This window comes from Thalassophryne amazonica, chromosome 13 (assembly GCF_902500255.1).
Source record: "Thalassophryne amazonica chromosome 13, fThaAma1.1, whole genome shotgun sequence".
In the NCBI taxonomy this organism is placed as follows: domain Eukaryota; kingdom Metazoa; phylum Chordata; class Actinopteri; order Batrachoidiformes; family Batrachoididae; genus Thalassophryne; species Thalassophryne amazonica.
In genome coordinates this window covers 52,135,103-52,152,237 of record NC_047115.1, presented here as the reverse complement: position 1 = coordinate 52,152,237, position 17,135 = coordinate 52,135,103, and the positions used below count along the sequence as shown (strand labels likewise).

Sequence of the window (17,135 nt, the reverse complement as noted above, 5' to 3'; positions counted from 1 at the left end):
ACTAATGAAATGTCCGCCGCAGGTGATGATCAGCAGCTTGATTTATACATGGGGACTGAGAACAATGATTTATGGGCTAAGAGAAGGATACTGGGAACTGAGACCACTGTATGCCCCCTTCTCCAACTGGCTTTCCCAGATACACATCTCTCAATAAATCTTGTGAAAGTATCATGTCATGTCACAGAGTCTTTTTTAGAAAATTGCCCTTTTGTCAGCATTGCCTTTTCTCTACTCTTCTTCCTGTGGTTCTTTTCTAAGTTGTTGCTTTCGTATAGAGCTCAAAGGCTACCTGAGTATTTTTTTTCCTTCCAATTATAGTACACCTCTAATTCTAAATATGGAAGTCAGTGTTGCAGGCTAAAATGAATAGCCCAATCACTATGCATCAATTAGTCCATCCATCACTGCTGATTGGAGGAGGGCCGAGGCAGTGTTCTCTGTGACTGTTCTCTATCAGCAGTGGGACAACAGTAGAAAGAAGGCCTAAGATAAAATAAAATTTCCATCACTGTGATATGAAGAATTGTACTCCATACTATGACTTTGTTCAAATAATTTTAACAAATTCCTTTATAAATACATCATTTCTATAGTAATACTCACTGACAGCAAGTGATTATTACTTATGTGATAATTTTCCAATATAAAGACTGATGCACTCCTTCAGTGTCAAGATATGTTGCACATAAAAAACAACATATAAGTCAGTATCATAGAAACAATGTGAATTTGTTTGTTGATATAACACAAAAAGATATGCAATAGAGGTGCAACATTTAGCTAACATGAATCAAAAATTGAGTTTAAAGTAACAGCTATTACATTGATACACAGATGCCTGAATTGATTTAAATGTACTGTGAACCTCTTGATGGCTCAATATCAACATTATAAATAAACTGGTTTAGTTAATCTTGTTTCATTGCTACTTCCGCGTCTTCAAACTCTTGTAAAAGTTCAAAGGTCAGTGCAAGATTCTTACAAGATTGGTCACAGGAATGTTAAATGTGCCAAGTAAAAACTACACTGAAAAACCAACATGGGTGCTGTTGGTTTTTATGTTATTTGAATGTAATTCTAACATGTAGCTTCTATGATATAAAATACATTTTTATGGGTGAACACATTCAAATCATGTTGTTTTAACATAACATGCAAACAACTTAAAATTTAATTTGCTAAGTGAACATAATAAAATTATGGAAAGTATTTCTACCCAAATAACATTCGTTAACATAGCCAGAAACAATTTTGCCGAGTGACCTAAATATAAGTTTGTTGGGTCAGTGTGATGATTTTGTGTTACTGTTACTTAATTCCCATGGGTCCTCCCCTTAAATGAAGCCTGCCCACCGGCATACACATTTAGTCACATCCCTCATGATACAAAGCAAGGGGGGAACGTTGCTCTAATTCATAAATCTAGGTTTAGATTCCTGGCTGTTAGGGGTCTAAAATATAATATGTTTGAACAATTGAATCTCTGCTCTGCCCAGGATACTACGTATAACCAAGGCCAGAAGAATAAAAATCAACCATGCTATTTTGACACAGTATATAGGACCCTGGGCCCAAATTCTGAATTCTTAGATGAATTTGGTGAGTTTATCTCTAACATGGCACCCCGTGCAGATAACCTATTGATTTTCTGTGACTTCAACATTCATATAAATAAACCTTCTGCGCTCTGCAAATCATTCACGGACATTACAGACAATACGGGCTACAAAGCAGGCCTACTGCTCTGATACGATTAACAAGAACAAATATAGTTCAAAGTTCCTATTCGACATGGTGGCAACACTTATTTACAGACAGCCACCTGTAAGCCGCTCTCCAATTGGGCATACTAGCCTAGAATGGTACTATGGTTCTTATCCCTTTAATTCATCATATTAGCAACAAAACAGGTCTCGGCTTCACTTCATCTAAATTCTGGGTATGTTAGTGAAGCTTAGGGCTAGTTTTTCTAGCCGACAGGCTGACAGTTGCACACCACAGGGCGCTGGACTGACCACGAGATCCCATGGCTGAAGCTGACGCAGCACACTGTTTGGAATAAACTGTACCACATTGACAGGCCCACTGACAGCATGATGGATGGATGCTGCCTTTGCACACCAGGATGCTGGATGACACCCTTCCTGTGGTAAAAAAAAAATGCTTGTGTCGTCATCTCAATAATACAATTTGTTTTTATGTTACTTTGGTTTTCATTTTCCTGGTGCTTCAGCTTTGTCAAAATTTTGTATAAACCTTGTAACTGTTAGAATGGCCTAAGCCGTGGGTCAACACTCTTGAGTATGGTCTGCTTGAGGTTTCTTCTTCAACACCATCAGAGCGACTTTTTTCTTACCAGTGTCTCCTGTGTGGTTGCTCTAGGGGCTGGTAAGGCTAGATGTTAGTCGTGTGAAGCGCCTTGAGGCAGATTTGCTGTGATTTGGCGCTATATAAATGAAATACATAGAATTGAAAATATACCTGTTTGGACTTTACCTTCAGTTTACAATTTCTTAATAATGTCAGACTGCTTCAGAAGAGGAAAGTTGTGCTATGATATTCATGTTAACAACAGCTTATCTTTTATGCTGCACTTTCAACAACTCTATGTGGTGCTGCCTCTGGTGGTGAACAAAAGACCAACAGAGGCATCGCCAATGTACTGCACACACTAGTTAAAACCTGAAGATCCTTTGTATTTTATGAGTAGATATTTTAAAGTAAGCAATAATTTTGGCTTATTCTAATTTATTATGGAAAAGGAACGCCTACATTAATGCCTACATTATTATAAGAGAATGCATGTTCAATAAAAGGCACTGTGGCCCTTCTGTGGCATAATGGAATACAGTGCAAATGCATCAAAATAATTATAATTTTACTAAGTAAGTCAATGTTAATAATTTTTTTCCTATTTTAATTATTGAATGAATAGCACAATCTCATTTAAGACTCCAAATGAATAAGACAGTATGCCTGTAAATGCCTGCTATGCCCCACAACTGACTGCGCAGAGGTATTCTGGACTATGCAGACAGAAGAATACTAACTTCTGCGAGAATTCTGTGCTGTGTTCATCTTGTAAACCACAAATATCAAGATAACCGTGTCATCTGAAAGACAAGACACATGATTTTGGAATTTGCTACATCAAAGATGTCTTTTGTGCATGGAACATTAATGCACAAATATTAAGTGGACCTAGATCAGAGTGTAACTAACTACCAGCTAAATGAAGAGATAAGCAAATCCTGTGGGTACTGCACTGACGGAAGATTCTTTGCATTCAATTTATCATTTTACATTATTTAGGCTACTCCATGGGGAAATCCACTATCTCAGTCATAAGTTATGCTAATGACTGCTACTACCATCTGTGAACTGAAAATCATCAGTCAGACAGCGTGTGCAACCGATGAATAATGAGAATAATGTGTCGTTTTTGATTAACTAAACCGATAAAGACTTCTGGGGCTTTCAGACAGCTGAAGTGACAGTGATATGGACAGAAGGCCATCCAGTAAAAACCGTCATACAACACCATCCTATATGTCAAGCCCTTCCTCCCCTCCTGACAGAGCACCATGCCCTGGTCCCCTCTAGTCTGTTCAATAAACAAGCCTCTGGCAAGACCCAGACAGAGGATAATGGTTCACCTGGAGGTGACAGGGAAAGAAAACAGAGCTCTTTACATAACAAATGAAGACAGAGATAAGCACACTGAACCAGTCAGGGATCCTGATAAAGTATTGAACAAACATGTCCAAAAGTGGATCTATTTTCTTTTTGTTTTAAGCACAGAGGAACACACAATTCTAACCCCATAGGCACTATATAGTTTCAATGAAATGCACTGTTGCTTTGTAATTTTGCGACTAAATAAACAACTTACTATAAGCTTGAATATCATACAGCAAATTGTTGTATATTTCTCTAAACATGACTTTTGCTGGAGTTCCACAATGTGCTGTCTTTTTGTGTTGAAAATTTATACAAGTTAAACATTTGTATTTGCAGAGAAGGGCAAAGTACCACAGTCAAACATGATAAATCTGGCTGCCATAATTTGTCGATGAAATAGATGACATAGACGCTGAAAATCATCATTTTTAATGAATGAATATTTTAAAATTATATTTATGAATTGACCTTTTTTGTTTTCCATTACATACCAATTTCACTCAACAAATGTTATTCCTCAACGCCACAACATGATTGCTGCGTGAATGACGAGAGACATTATGGCTCCAGTCATTGGTCAGCTTGGCTCCAGTTTTGGGGAGGGATCATATCGGCTACAGCAGAGTTGGACTCTGTTACTAAATTTCCCAAAGACAGAAGGCATCAAAAATATGTGATTATTTCTAATTATCTCAAAGAAAGGTTTGAGTACATTGTGCAAGCTTTCATTGGCAACTACAGCAGCACTATGTAGGAACAGCTGAAGGGTAAACATACAAGTGCAAGTCTGAATTATGAACTTGAAGAAAAGGTAAAACCACCGTCAGTATTGTCAATTCATGTTAACTGAAGCTGCAATTCTGTCCTGTGATGCGCACACATTTATATTTTATTATGTGTTCTTGCTGCATTATACGGTGAAAATATAGTTCGTTGTTGTCAAAATAAAAGCAAATTAAATGTTCAGTTTGATTTTCTTTTGGATGAAAATTAATCATTCCGATCAATCGATTCGTTGGTAAAAACAGTTGGCAAATTAACTGACATGAAGAAAGTTGCTAGTGGCAGCTGCAATGATCTCAACAACCATAATCAATCCCATATATTAGAATGATGCGGTACTTATTGTAACTCTCAGCGGTGTTTAAGAAATGTATGAGGAGGTGATCTGGGAGCACAAACAGCCTGTGTTCTGTAAGCATGACGATGAGTAGCCCCAGATGCCTGTGGTAAAATTAGCAGGAGTAGGGATGCACAAAACAAGTGTGCATGGTCAGCTTTGTCTGTCTGGACCGATAAAATGAGACCCAACCAGAGGACTGTGTTTGTTTGGGTGGTCTAGTAAAAAACTAGCGCTATGCATCCAATAGTTCTGGTTCAAAAGCTAATGAGCAAAATTCTATTGCTGGATGGAGACATCAAAGGAAAAGTGGAGCGCCCTCTCTTGTGTTGTAGAGTGTATATACATGTGGGTAACACATGGGGTGGGGGGAAGCACAAAATATTTACATTAGATCTACTCTTTTGGGATTGTGCTAGCATCAAGTCATGCTGTGACACACATCGTGGAGCAACCTGGTAGTATCCATAATTGCCCTCTATTCACAGAGGCCTCATTTAGCGTGCTATTATCAGAGATCATTGTTATTTCCCTCTTTGTAAGTGTGGGATCCCACCGAGACCAACATGTCTAACATAGATAACAGTGCTATTTTGGTTAACCCCATTGTGTACACCAGTCTGAAGATATACAACGTAAGAGAATTCCCATCAGTAATTTCTAAGGATTTAATGGATTGCTGGGTCGTAAGATCCCCCCCCCAAATAACTCGAAACTAGGAATACAGCAAGTTGGTACAGTTCTAACCTCACCCAGGGAATTAATTTTATTTATTTCTTCAGATTCACACTGCTCTTGCTGCAAGCCTGCAAAACAAGCACCAACAAAAAAGTTTATACTTAGCTGACTACGGCTACGTATAGCCATTTAATTACCATATACAGAGGTGAAACTTTTTTTCCCACCCCTCAAAAGATGTCTCCAGATAAAAGGGAATTGCAAAAATTCCTTGGAGCCACACAAAGTCATGAGAAGTTCGTAAAAAGTGTAGGTGGCAAAGGAACTTTTCTCTACATACAGTGAAGTCTTTGTCCAGTGTTCCTGGCGGGAGGCCTGCCTCAAGACTGTGAGAACTAAACATGGCTCAGGTGTGTGAAGCCAGCATGATGGATCATCCTGTTGTGAAGCTGCCCTTCTGTAGAACCCCGAGAAGACAGCCGGGAGATAAGGAGAGCCCCATATGAGAGCACATCTCCTCCTCACATCGATCTTTGCTGCCACCAAGGCAGGAGGTCCTCACATGCCAAAGCATAGCTAGAGGAAGAAGGCAAGCCAGGGTGAGAACACAGAGAATAGCTTTGCAGGTTTAGCAGACACCTTAGAGTGATAAAGACAGTGGCAGTTTAAACCCCCTTTGGCCTTGCCCAGATAAAATTCAAATATGTTACCGTTTTGCTCTTGGGGCCAAATTGCATTTTTAGCTTCCTGGTAGAAAATGATGAGCAATCGCTGGACACAATCATCTCCTCTTCCTTTAGCACAGTCAAACATATGGCGGCTTCACAAAAACAAAGCCATAACAGATTAACTTGGGCTCGTTGTGGTCACTACTAATGAGACAAAATAGAAGTCTTAGCATTTTAGAGTTAATTGGAAGGATTTGCATTGCTGGATGGCAGTTAATAATTAAAAAAAAAAAGCCTGACAAGAGAATGACAGTAAAAGGCATCAGAGAGCTGATGCACACCCTGCGTGCTCTGCACATGGAGATACATTCTTTTCATTATAAAATGCACACTTCAAAAATGTGTTTTCTGGGCTGTGAGGTAACTTTATGACCTCTTAATGTCTTTATTATGATTTAATTAGGAGAAAATCATGGTAAAGTATTTGCTGCTCTATATGAGCTTTACATTTACTCTCTAGCTAAATTGGTTGTGGAGATATCATGAAACAGTGCTTTATTTTATGATATGACTTCATATTAGGACTTCTTTTGACTTCATAGTAACGTCAGTTATACAAAGTCGTCTGGGAGCAACGCTGGTGTCAGGCATCACCGCATCCACAACCCCACAGAACCACCTTGGGTCCTTGATAGCAAAAACCCAGGCAGACAACCAGTCCATCCATCGAAAGTAACCATCTATATGACGCAGTGAAAAGTCAGTGTCCCCTAGGACTTACCCAAGCATTGGGGTCCTCCACATAAAGGCAACTGCATGATAGAGCATACATAAAGAAATGTATGTCCCACATGGCCAAAATGTCGACACTGATGCTCAAACACAATGCAAATGACACTTCACATCTGAGTCTCCTTAAGTTACAACTCGTTTGATACAAAGTCATTCTTGCAGAACCTAATGATCCTCCACAGAGACCTGGTACCAAAGATGTCTAGTTGTTCCCTCAGGTCACTGGTTAGCATTCAACCACACATTAAGACAGGAAATACCAGGACACCAAAGACTTGGACCATCATTCTCTTGCATGGCTCCATAAGGTCTTCTCGGGTGTTTCTCAATGTGATACAATTCAAAACCAAACACTGATCTGATTACTGTGAGCTTTCATTAAGTACCACATTGCTACCACATTGAGAGCAGATATATGACTGTAAAGGTTTTTGACTTGCTAATGACTTCTGTATGACTTAATTTATTACAAATATTTGCAGATCATCTCTGTAGCTACACTGGTTGCAGAGATATTGTGTCAAGTAAAAGGAGGTATTCTTTAAAACTATATATATATATATATATATATATATATATATATATATATATATATATATATATATATATATATATAACTTTACATTATGACTACTTTGTGACTTCATTATGAAGTCACTTTTACCAATGACAAATATTTTATTGATCAATTTGAGGTTTTGCTGAAATCTCTGGCCACATTGGTAGGGGAGATATTAACCCAAGTAATATTCCCATAAAGATGGCTGAAAATTGACCCAGCTGGTCCACACACACACACACACACACACACACACACACACACACACACACACACACACACACACACACACACACACACACACACACACACACACACACACACACACACACACACACACACACACACACACACACACACACACACACACACACACACACACACACACACACTTCCACACCAATCTAAATGCTCAAATACGACACAACTGCCACATGTGATCATGAGTTCCACTGCTGACGGTGAATATGACATAGTCTTTTCTGTGGTATAAGTGGGCAATCTGCAACCCTGATTATTAGCCTAAAAAGAAGCAGGATCAATCAACAAGACTGGGTTTTCCACCGCCGAAGAACTGTAAAATGGTGATTTGCTGCAAAACAACAATAATGAAAACATATTGGAAAAGAAAATTGCATGTTGTTCTTCTCTGTATGATGTAAATCAATACTAAGACGCAAGTGAAGCAGAGAGACATCAATCAGTATAATCTGCTTTATAGGGCCTGGCTTAGTTATGGAGGCACCTGCTTCTGACCTCTCACCTCAATCACAGACGTTCTTTAGATGGTTGAGCGCAGAGGGTCTCTGTGTGTCACTGACACACACTGCAGTGCTGCCATGCAACAACGGCAGGAAAGTTAGCCATTTTAAAAATGTTATCTGACAAGATGAGGGACATGCAAAGGCAGCCTGACTGGATGTGAATAAAATATCAACAGCTCTGTGCACACTTTAGCAGACACTATGTTAGCTGAGCATTTAAGTATGCCATTTCTTTGTGGTTATATCTGCACCCTTTCCATACAATATAATTCTGCAGCTGCTTTTCCATCATAAAGGTTAAAAATGAACAGGCACACACTAATGCTGAGGTTTGAATTGAAAAATCAGTTTGAATACTGCCTCATGTGATTGTGCTTACTTTATTTTACAGTAATTAATGTTACATTGGGTGGACAGGAAGATGGAAGAGAGTCGTCAACGGCGTAAACATGATTTAAGTTAAAGAATACAACAAAACCTGAGCAGATTGCAACCTTTGCTCTGAAAAATGATCAAGACAGACAGTGAAAAATGGCTCAACCAACACAAACTGACAAGGGTACACAGTTTTTTGAAAAAATGTTCACTGATTTAATCTAAAAAGTGCAACTGATGTCACTGTGCTGCTGAAACTTCTGACGAAGATCCCGTCCACACAGAGACAGTTTAGGTACAGCTGCAAAGGTTTGGTATCATATTGCCGTTTCATCAACATACAGTAGTATCAGTATTTTCAGAGGCTGAAAACAATATTTTTGAAAACCCGTCCCAGAGTGAACAAATCTGAAAATGGTGCCTTAAGCTCCGTCACACATAGCATGAATGTGCCGGAAGCATGCCCGATACTGCAAATATTCTGACACAGTCGGAAGGAAAAGAGGTGTGGCCAGCAGTGTTGGAGCACAGACAGACTGCATCATCCACACCTGTCAGATCGCATCCAGAGTGTATGTAGACAACACAGACTTTTGTCAGATGGCCATAAAAGGCACTGCAGACTGCCCGATCTCCAAATGACTGGATGGCAGACCGGAGCGCTGTGGGGCTGTAATTATCACTCAGCCGTGTGAGTGTGTGTGTGCGTGTCTGTGTATGTGTATCCATAACGCTGCATGGGCCACTAAGCGTGCACGCGCGGCGCACCTGCCACTGGACAGCTTCGCTCCAAAGTTTGCTGGCAATTGGGCCATGCAGTCCCTCAGACGGAGCCTTTCCAGGAAACTTTTTTCTTGTTTGCACACTTCAGGAACACAACACAAATCTGGACACCGCAATGGTTGGATTATCACATGGAATTAATTTCTTTTGGGTGAGAGGATTCTAACTGCAGGCTGCTGTTCTGGCTTCATGTTCAAGTGTGCGCTGTGAAACACTCCTGGACCACTGTTAGAGGTAAGAGGCATGTTTATTAATGGTGTATCGGCCTGGCAAAAGTTCCATGTTATATCTCCTCCAGAGTTAGAAGGTGATCATTTATTAAATTTATTATAGCATGAGATCCATCCAGCTCCGAGCCAGACGCGTGCAATGATGCATTACGGCATACCATAAAGAGGCGCAGCTACCTGTGTTATGATGGAGACAACAGTTCACATTATTTACATCTCCCATGGGAAGGAATGGACAAATATCTGTACTGTAAGGTCTACTGTGGATATAACAGCCTGTTCAGATTTGTGGCAGCATGCGCGCATTAGCGCACGGAGCTTTCGGTTTGATAGCCGTTGTTTACATTCACTGTACCTGATAATAATTTATAATTATTATTGTGATGAAGCGTGCCACATACATTTCAACAGTTCCATTGTGCTACGGGTTGGGTGGGGTGGACATTATTATACGTGGAAAGTGCAGGTCATACCGACAGGCATACCATGCCAGATCTATCTCGAGGGAACCTCAAATCGTTTCCAATCCCATTTTACCGCCATCGGAATATGTAAATTGCAGTTAGATGGTCCTCAGATAACCCATGGACCACTGTCGGATAGGTGTCCCATCTCAACGGCGCCCGTAGAGTTTTGAACCTTTTGATTCACACTCGGGGCAGCCGGCCGATTTTACCCAACTGTGTCAACTTCCGCAGATGGCTGTCAGAATGTTTTGGAACTGAAATCCAACACCTTTTGGATGTACGCCAATTCATAAGACCGACGCCACTCTGCGTGATTCCGGCTATGTGTGACGGGGGTATTAGCATTTTTGTGTGGACAAACAAAACAGAACTTTTGTGAAACAATGATGTCATAGCCCCACTTGTCTATCCCAGATGTCATGTAACAACAAGAAAAAATGTTTAGTTACTATTATGAGTGTCTACCACTCATAATGGACAATATGTTGTATCTGCTTACTTTTTGTTCTTGGTCGATCCTTATTGGGGTTTATTTTCATCATGTGTTTAATGTGTGTGTTGTGATGTTTTAATAATAAATCATTTGATTGGTCAAACAAAATAAAAAGTTAACTTAGGTCAAATGTTTGCATTTTGCTACAAAATCTGATTGGGATGTGAAACTATAACATGATTTTCTTCAACAATTATAAAATTTTGATCATAAATGGACTGCATTTGTGTAGTGCTTTTCCATCTGCATCAGACGCCCAAAGCACTTTTACAATTATGTCTCACATTCACCCATACGCACACACACACACACACAAATACACACACACACATACACACACCAATATCTGGGTGCTGCCATGCAAGGTGCTCACTACACGGGGAGCAACTAGGGATAAGGCCCTTGCAAGGGCCCTTAGTGGTTTTCTGGTCAGGCTGGGGTTTGAACATAGGATCCTCTGGTCTCAAGCACAACACTTAACCACTAGACCATCACGTCCCCTAATACATTATAGAGCTAAAAGCTATGTTTGGGCTGCATAAGACAAGCACAGAAACCAGAATTACAGATAAGCAAAGAATAAGGTGCACAGTAAATTCACATGAAAGCAGAGGATCATGTTAAAAAAGTGCATATCTTTACATACATTCAATACAAAATGAAAACGTTCTATCATGCTATAGATTTACAATAACAATGTTGATTGAATACATGTGCATTGAGGCACTGAGGCTCACTGTCAGAGGCTCTGAGCTTCCAAAAACCTTGGGCCACTATCTTGGACCAGTAACAAAATTGGTGCTACTGGTCCTGACCAGTAGGCTCAAAAACATTTCTCTGACCTTGTAATAAAATAACTGCAGAAAAGACTTGCAGCTTTTATAATAAGCTATGTTTCATTCTTATGGTGGCGGGACAAGTGGCAGCGTCCTCTGGCGTGGATAAAAGACTTCATATTTACTCACTGTGCCGCTTTGCAAAGTTCTCACTTCTGCTGTTACATTGTAACTTGGTGGGTTTGTTTCATAAGGCACCGTGAGACAAATTTGATCACCGTACTGGGATGCAATCTGGTGTGCCACTGAGTAAACCCATCATAAACTGTTGTAAACTGTGCGTTAACGGTGCGCAGCTGCATGCCTGTGCGCAAAGAAAAATTTGTGTTGTGTGGGCCGCCGAAGAGGAGGTACTGCTGGCTCACCACCACCGGATGGCGCCCTGCTTGGAGTGCGGGCTTCAAGCACAAGAGGGCGCCAGAACCACTGGGAGTGACAGCCGTCAATCATCCTCAACACCAGCTGTCACTCATCATCTCATCATCACCATCACCATAAAGGCCGGGTGGCGACTCCACCTCCTCGCCGAGAAATCTCCTACAATACAAGGTAATCTCTCTGCTGACTTATATGTCAAAAATAATCTGATCTGTTTTGCAGCTGTTTTTTCCTGGTGGTATTTCCTTGACTGGATTTTCGGAGCTGCACGTGTGTATGATTGGAGGTGGAGGCTCTCCCTCCACAAGAATCAATAATCAAGGTTGCTGGGTGTGAGGATTCACACTCACTACCTTCTGTTTTTTCTGCCAGCAGTACCAGGGCCGACAACGGAGGACAGAGACCACCTGGGGACTCGGGGCTTGGCGGCTTCGGTGTTCTTCAGGCCGTTGGTGGTGGAAGCGGTGTGGGTCCCGGCTCTTCGTTCATCTGAGGTCTCCTATCTTCGAGCCTGCCCGCAATCCTCTTGTGTGTGATTGGCAGAACCTTTGTTTGTTTTACGTTGTGTACTTGTGCAACATTAAATTGTTACTCCTTTCCTTATCCATTGTCCGTTCATTAGCGCCCCCTGTTGTGGGTCCGTGTTACGACACCTTCCCAACAATTTGAAACGTTCAAAACGTATGGAACACATTAATTTCGTGAACTAGTCATGATCAGTGCACAATTTATTTGAAAACACTGCATGTTAATGTGTGTCATTGCACACAGGGCATCTGAACAATTATGGGGAGATGTTACCTGTATAATAAACATAATTTTGATGCATTATCAAACTCATAAGGAATGAAAATGAAATTGCTTTACCAATCCAATACTATATATATATATATATATATATATATATATATATATATATATATATATATTATACATAATTACCTTTGAGACAAGATTCCAGATACATTCTCTGCTGCACAATGTGCACAAAACAACCTGCAGCTGTAGATAATTTTTCTCTGATTCTGAATGGTTTCATCAGCCAATGTCTGAGAGCAAATGCGACATTGGCTACAAAATGATTAATTATTTGATAGCGTCAAGCGGGACAAAGCAGGAAGCATTAGCATGGTGAATTGCACAGCAGTGCGGGGATCAAATGTGTGTCAAGGTGCCTATAGACTAGGCATGTGGAGATTAATCGATACAAATCGGTATCTTGATACAAATATGTGCGACGCGAGTGCATCGATTCATTCAGTGTGCATCTATTCAAATAACAGGTGAAATCAAGAAACATCGCTCGCTGCCTGCTTGCATCGATTTTTTTTCCGAGGCACACTGAATGCACCATGGACAAAAGCCAGAAAACACATTTCTACCACAACAGAAATGATGACATCAATAGCCTTTTTGTTTAACAATCCCCTTATCAGTCCTTCAGTTTGGTACACCAGAGCGGTCATTGTTTTTGAGGGTGTTTATCGGAAAAATATTTATTTCTCTATGTTGATTGTAGACTGCAGCGGGTCTGCTTGAAGCCTAAAGCAACAAAGCAGCGCGTTGACCCGCTGTTGCTAGTTATCTCCTTCACTGATTTTCAGAAGCGGCAAGTCCGCAATTTCTTCATTAAGCTTCTCAAAGCCATTTAAAGATGTCAATCGTGAGTCACCTTTGTGTGGATGAAAGTCAGGAACTCTTGTCTTGTTGCAGGCAAGAAACAAGAATTGTCCTCGGTTCCACAACAGAGTTTTCCGTACACGATGGTTCTCTGTTAAATTTCCCCAAAATGAGATGTTCTCTGTTTTTTTATGAATTACATCCTTACGTGCAGCCAGCCGGCTGCAAGTCTGCAGCTCAGAGTCGTTGGAGTTACATTTGTGTCACTGACATCTGGAAGGAAATGCTTTTGTCAAAAACTACAGATTTCATTGATTTTTATTTATGTCCAGAGATCAAGGATCCAGTGACCAATTTCATATTTATTTACTTTAAGACTGAGTAAAATGTTGTTGACAAAGAAAACTTGTAAAGCATACTTTTAGTACACAGAAAATTCACAAGAGGTATTGATCAAGCAACCAGTAAAGAAATCAGATCGATAATGGCATCAATATCAATACCCATATCTAACTGTATCACAACAAATTGCATCGTATCGCATTGTGAGGAATTGAATCGCCATCAAATTGCATCGAATTGGGAACAGGGTGAATCGTATTGTGTCATATCATCAGTATCGTCATGTATCGCTATATGTATCGTATTGCTGGTGGTATATTGAGGTGCGTATCGAATCATTGTCAGTGATGAGATTCACATGCCTCCTATAGACTGTAGGTTTGTTTACAGGGTGTAAGCGTTATATGCATGCCCCCTGTCTTCTCTGTTTTTTTGTTACATTGCCACCTACAGGCCTGGCATATGTTTTCAGATATTTTCACTGGCTTCGTGTTGACACAGATATTTCTTGAATCATTGCCATGTTTATGTAACACTTTTTGAAAATGATAAAGAAAAAGACTGTATTGGGAAAATTTCATTTCCAAGGTAATGTTCTTTTGTCTTGTTCTTTTTCTTCAATGTGTGAGTTTGTGATAGAGAAACCTGAAAATGTGTTAATTTCTCGAAAACCTTCCTCACTGATGGAATCAGATCTCATACAGTGCTTCTCTCAATGAGGAATCAGTTGTGAGTTTAAACCAAACAAATCTGCCAATCAGTGTCTCTCAAAAATGCTATTTCTATAGTGATCTAAAGAGAAAACAATAGCTCAATGATTTTTGTATGAAAGACATCATCACAGCAGTCAGACTCACGGACAGAAAGATCAGTTTATGTTGAATGTACTGGTTGGAAATTGTCCTCTATAAAGCGACAACCAACACAGATGGATACACAGATAAGGCTGACCAAATCGCCCTTTTTTTTTTTTTGTCATGCAACATCATTGAAAATTCCCATTTGGATCAAACATTAAACACCCCATATCTAACTGGGTTCATTTTACCTTAATATGGCTGTGGTGAAGAATGATTATTTCAATCATGTCACTAAAAGTCAGTGGGATTGGGCAGCAGTTCAACTGGAGTTCCTTAACCATTATTCCCATGCCACGGTTGGCTGCCTCAGATTTCCTGCATTACTTTGATGATGATGTTCTTCGGCAGGCTGCCAAAGTAATGACCGCCTCTCAGTGTGGCACTTTGCGAGGCACCTCTTCACTGCACTTTAATGCTGTGTCCTACGTTCACTCTCATTTAACAAAAACATGTAAAGCGAAATGGACACTGAAATCACTTAATATCACAGGAAGAAAGAAGAGGACAGCATAATATTAAATTTCAAAGAAGGAATTTACTCACCACCGCCTCCTCCCAAGAGACTGGAGTTTGCTGAAAAGAAACAAAAAGAAAAGTCAGTTATTTTAAAACAGCAAATGAAAGGCATCAGAGCGCTGATGAACACACTGAATGTCAGGCTTTCTTTTTACTTTATATTTTTATTTCATTATGAAGTCAGTTACAAAAATTGATCACAAATACTTTACCGGCAAGTATTAGCTTCTAATCAAATCTCTAGCCACACTGGTGGCAGAAATGTAATGATAATGTGTTTTAATTGATCTAGACTAATCTGTTCCAGAAGTTAACCATCTGGAGACACCAACCCAAGTACTATTCCCACCATGTTATTTGGACTTTATGTCTGAATATATATTAAAACAGCACGATTGAGAAATCACTGAGATTGCTTTTATACCATGTGTGTGTACACAATGCAGTAAAACTACACGCTCAAAGAGCTGCAGTTCTTCGCTCTTAAAATCTCTCACAATTGTGTTTAAATAAAGTCCATAAAAGTCCTGCTCACAGACTAATTGCCAGAGGCAGGACATGTCCATATTCAGTAAAAAGTCCGGACATCTCCAGTCCACTCATGGACGATTCGTTCGTGCGCGCAGATGTGAACAATTAAAAGAAAAAAAACTGTCTGGCTGCAGGCAGTTCCTCCCTCTCCCTTCAAACTCTCTCATAATTGTTTTAAATAAAGGACAAAAAAGGGAGCGCCCAGACAGCGCCCAGCCACCCTGCGGAGGAAACTCATCTCGGCCGCTTGTACTCGCGATCTCGTTCTTTTGGTCATGAGCCAAATCTCATGACCATAGGTGAGGATCGAAACGTAGGTCGATCGGTAAATCGAGAGCTTTGCCCCCCTACTCAGCTCTCTCTTCACCACGACGGTCCGATACAGCGACCGCATCACTGCAGATGCTGCACCGATCCGTCTATCGATCTCACGCTACATCCGTCCCTCACTCGTGAACAAGACCCCTCTTCTTCACTCTTCACACATTTCTACCTCATTTTCTTATTTTATTGTATTGTTACAATTATTATTATTATTTCTTATCCTTGCACACACTGTTTGATGCACATTTTCCTCTACTCGCACCCATCTTATGTGTTTTTTAAGAGCTGACGTAACATGTGAATTTCTCCACTGTGAGATCAATAAAGTCTTATCTTGTCTTATCTTATCATTCCTGCGTCATCATGACGCCGCATGAAGCAACTTGAAGCAGGCCTGGTGTGAAAGGGGCTTTAGGTGCTGTTATTTCTTGCCAAATGATTCTGCTCACTTTCTCACTGTCTGAGGTGCCTCTGCTGGATGTGGGAACTTTGGAGAAAAGAGGCTGATGCTGCATGCATCAACATTCAACAGGAATCACAAACTCAAGACTCTATGGGCTCTGCCCCTGAGACGGACTCTATACAAATTGCTTATTCTGCATTTTGTTCACCTTTGTAATAACTTTATGACTGTTAGAAAGGTCGAAGCAGTGGGTCACTCCTGTGAGTTAGGTCTGCTTGAGGTTTCTTCCTCAAAATTGCCAAGGGGAGCTGCTCCTTTTCACTTATACCTGTTCAAAATGTCAAATGCTACAAATTGTTTGGGCCACATGTTCTTGTTCCACTAATAAAATAAAAGATCTGTGCCAAATTTTTATTGTAATCGGACACTGTTTAGGGGTCCATCACAAAGCCAAAATTTTGCCCAAACAAGCAAGAAGGGGAGATGACTTCCAGTAATGTTCTCCTCTGGGTGACCAATCAACCACCACTTTGTGTGATTAGAAACCATCACATGTACCTGGAAAAGAAAAATGGGATCAGAGTCTTCTCCCATTAGGGTGACGTTGCCTTGCCAGCAAAGTGTCACTCTGGGGGACCTCTAAATCTTATCTGATTGAGTTCAAATTTGGTCTGCACCTATACAACCCCAAGTGGAACAAAAACAACATGTG

General features: G+C 40.3%; 1 long non-coding RNA gene across 1 annotated transcript; it reads left to right on the top strand.

The window, feature by feature from the left end:
• The first annotated feature begins 1,981 nt into the window (after window positions 1–1,981).
• LOC117522838 lies at window positions 1,982–15,158 on the top strand. Its single transcript, XR_004564347.1, has 4 exons — window positions 1,982–2,054; window positions 2,820–2,824; window positions 5,932–5,941; window positions 15,148–15,158. It is a non-coding gene; the product is annotated as an uncharacterized LOC117522838 (long non-coding RNA).
• The last annotated feature ends 1,977 nt before the right edge of the window (window positions 15,159–17,135 follow it).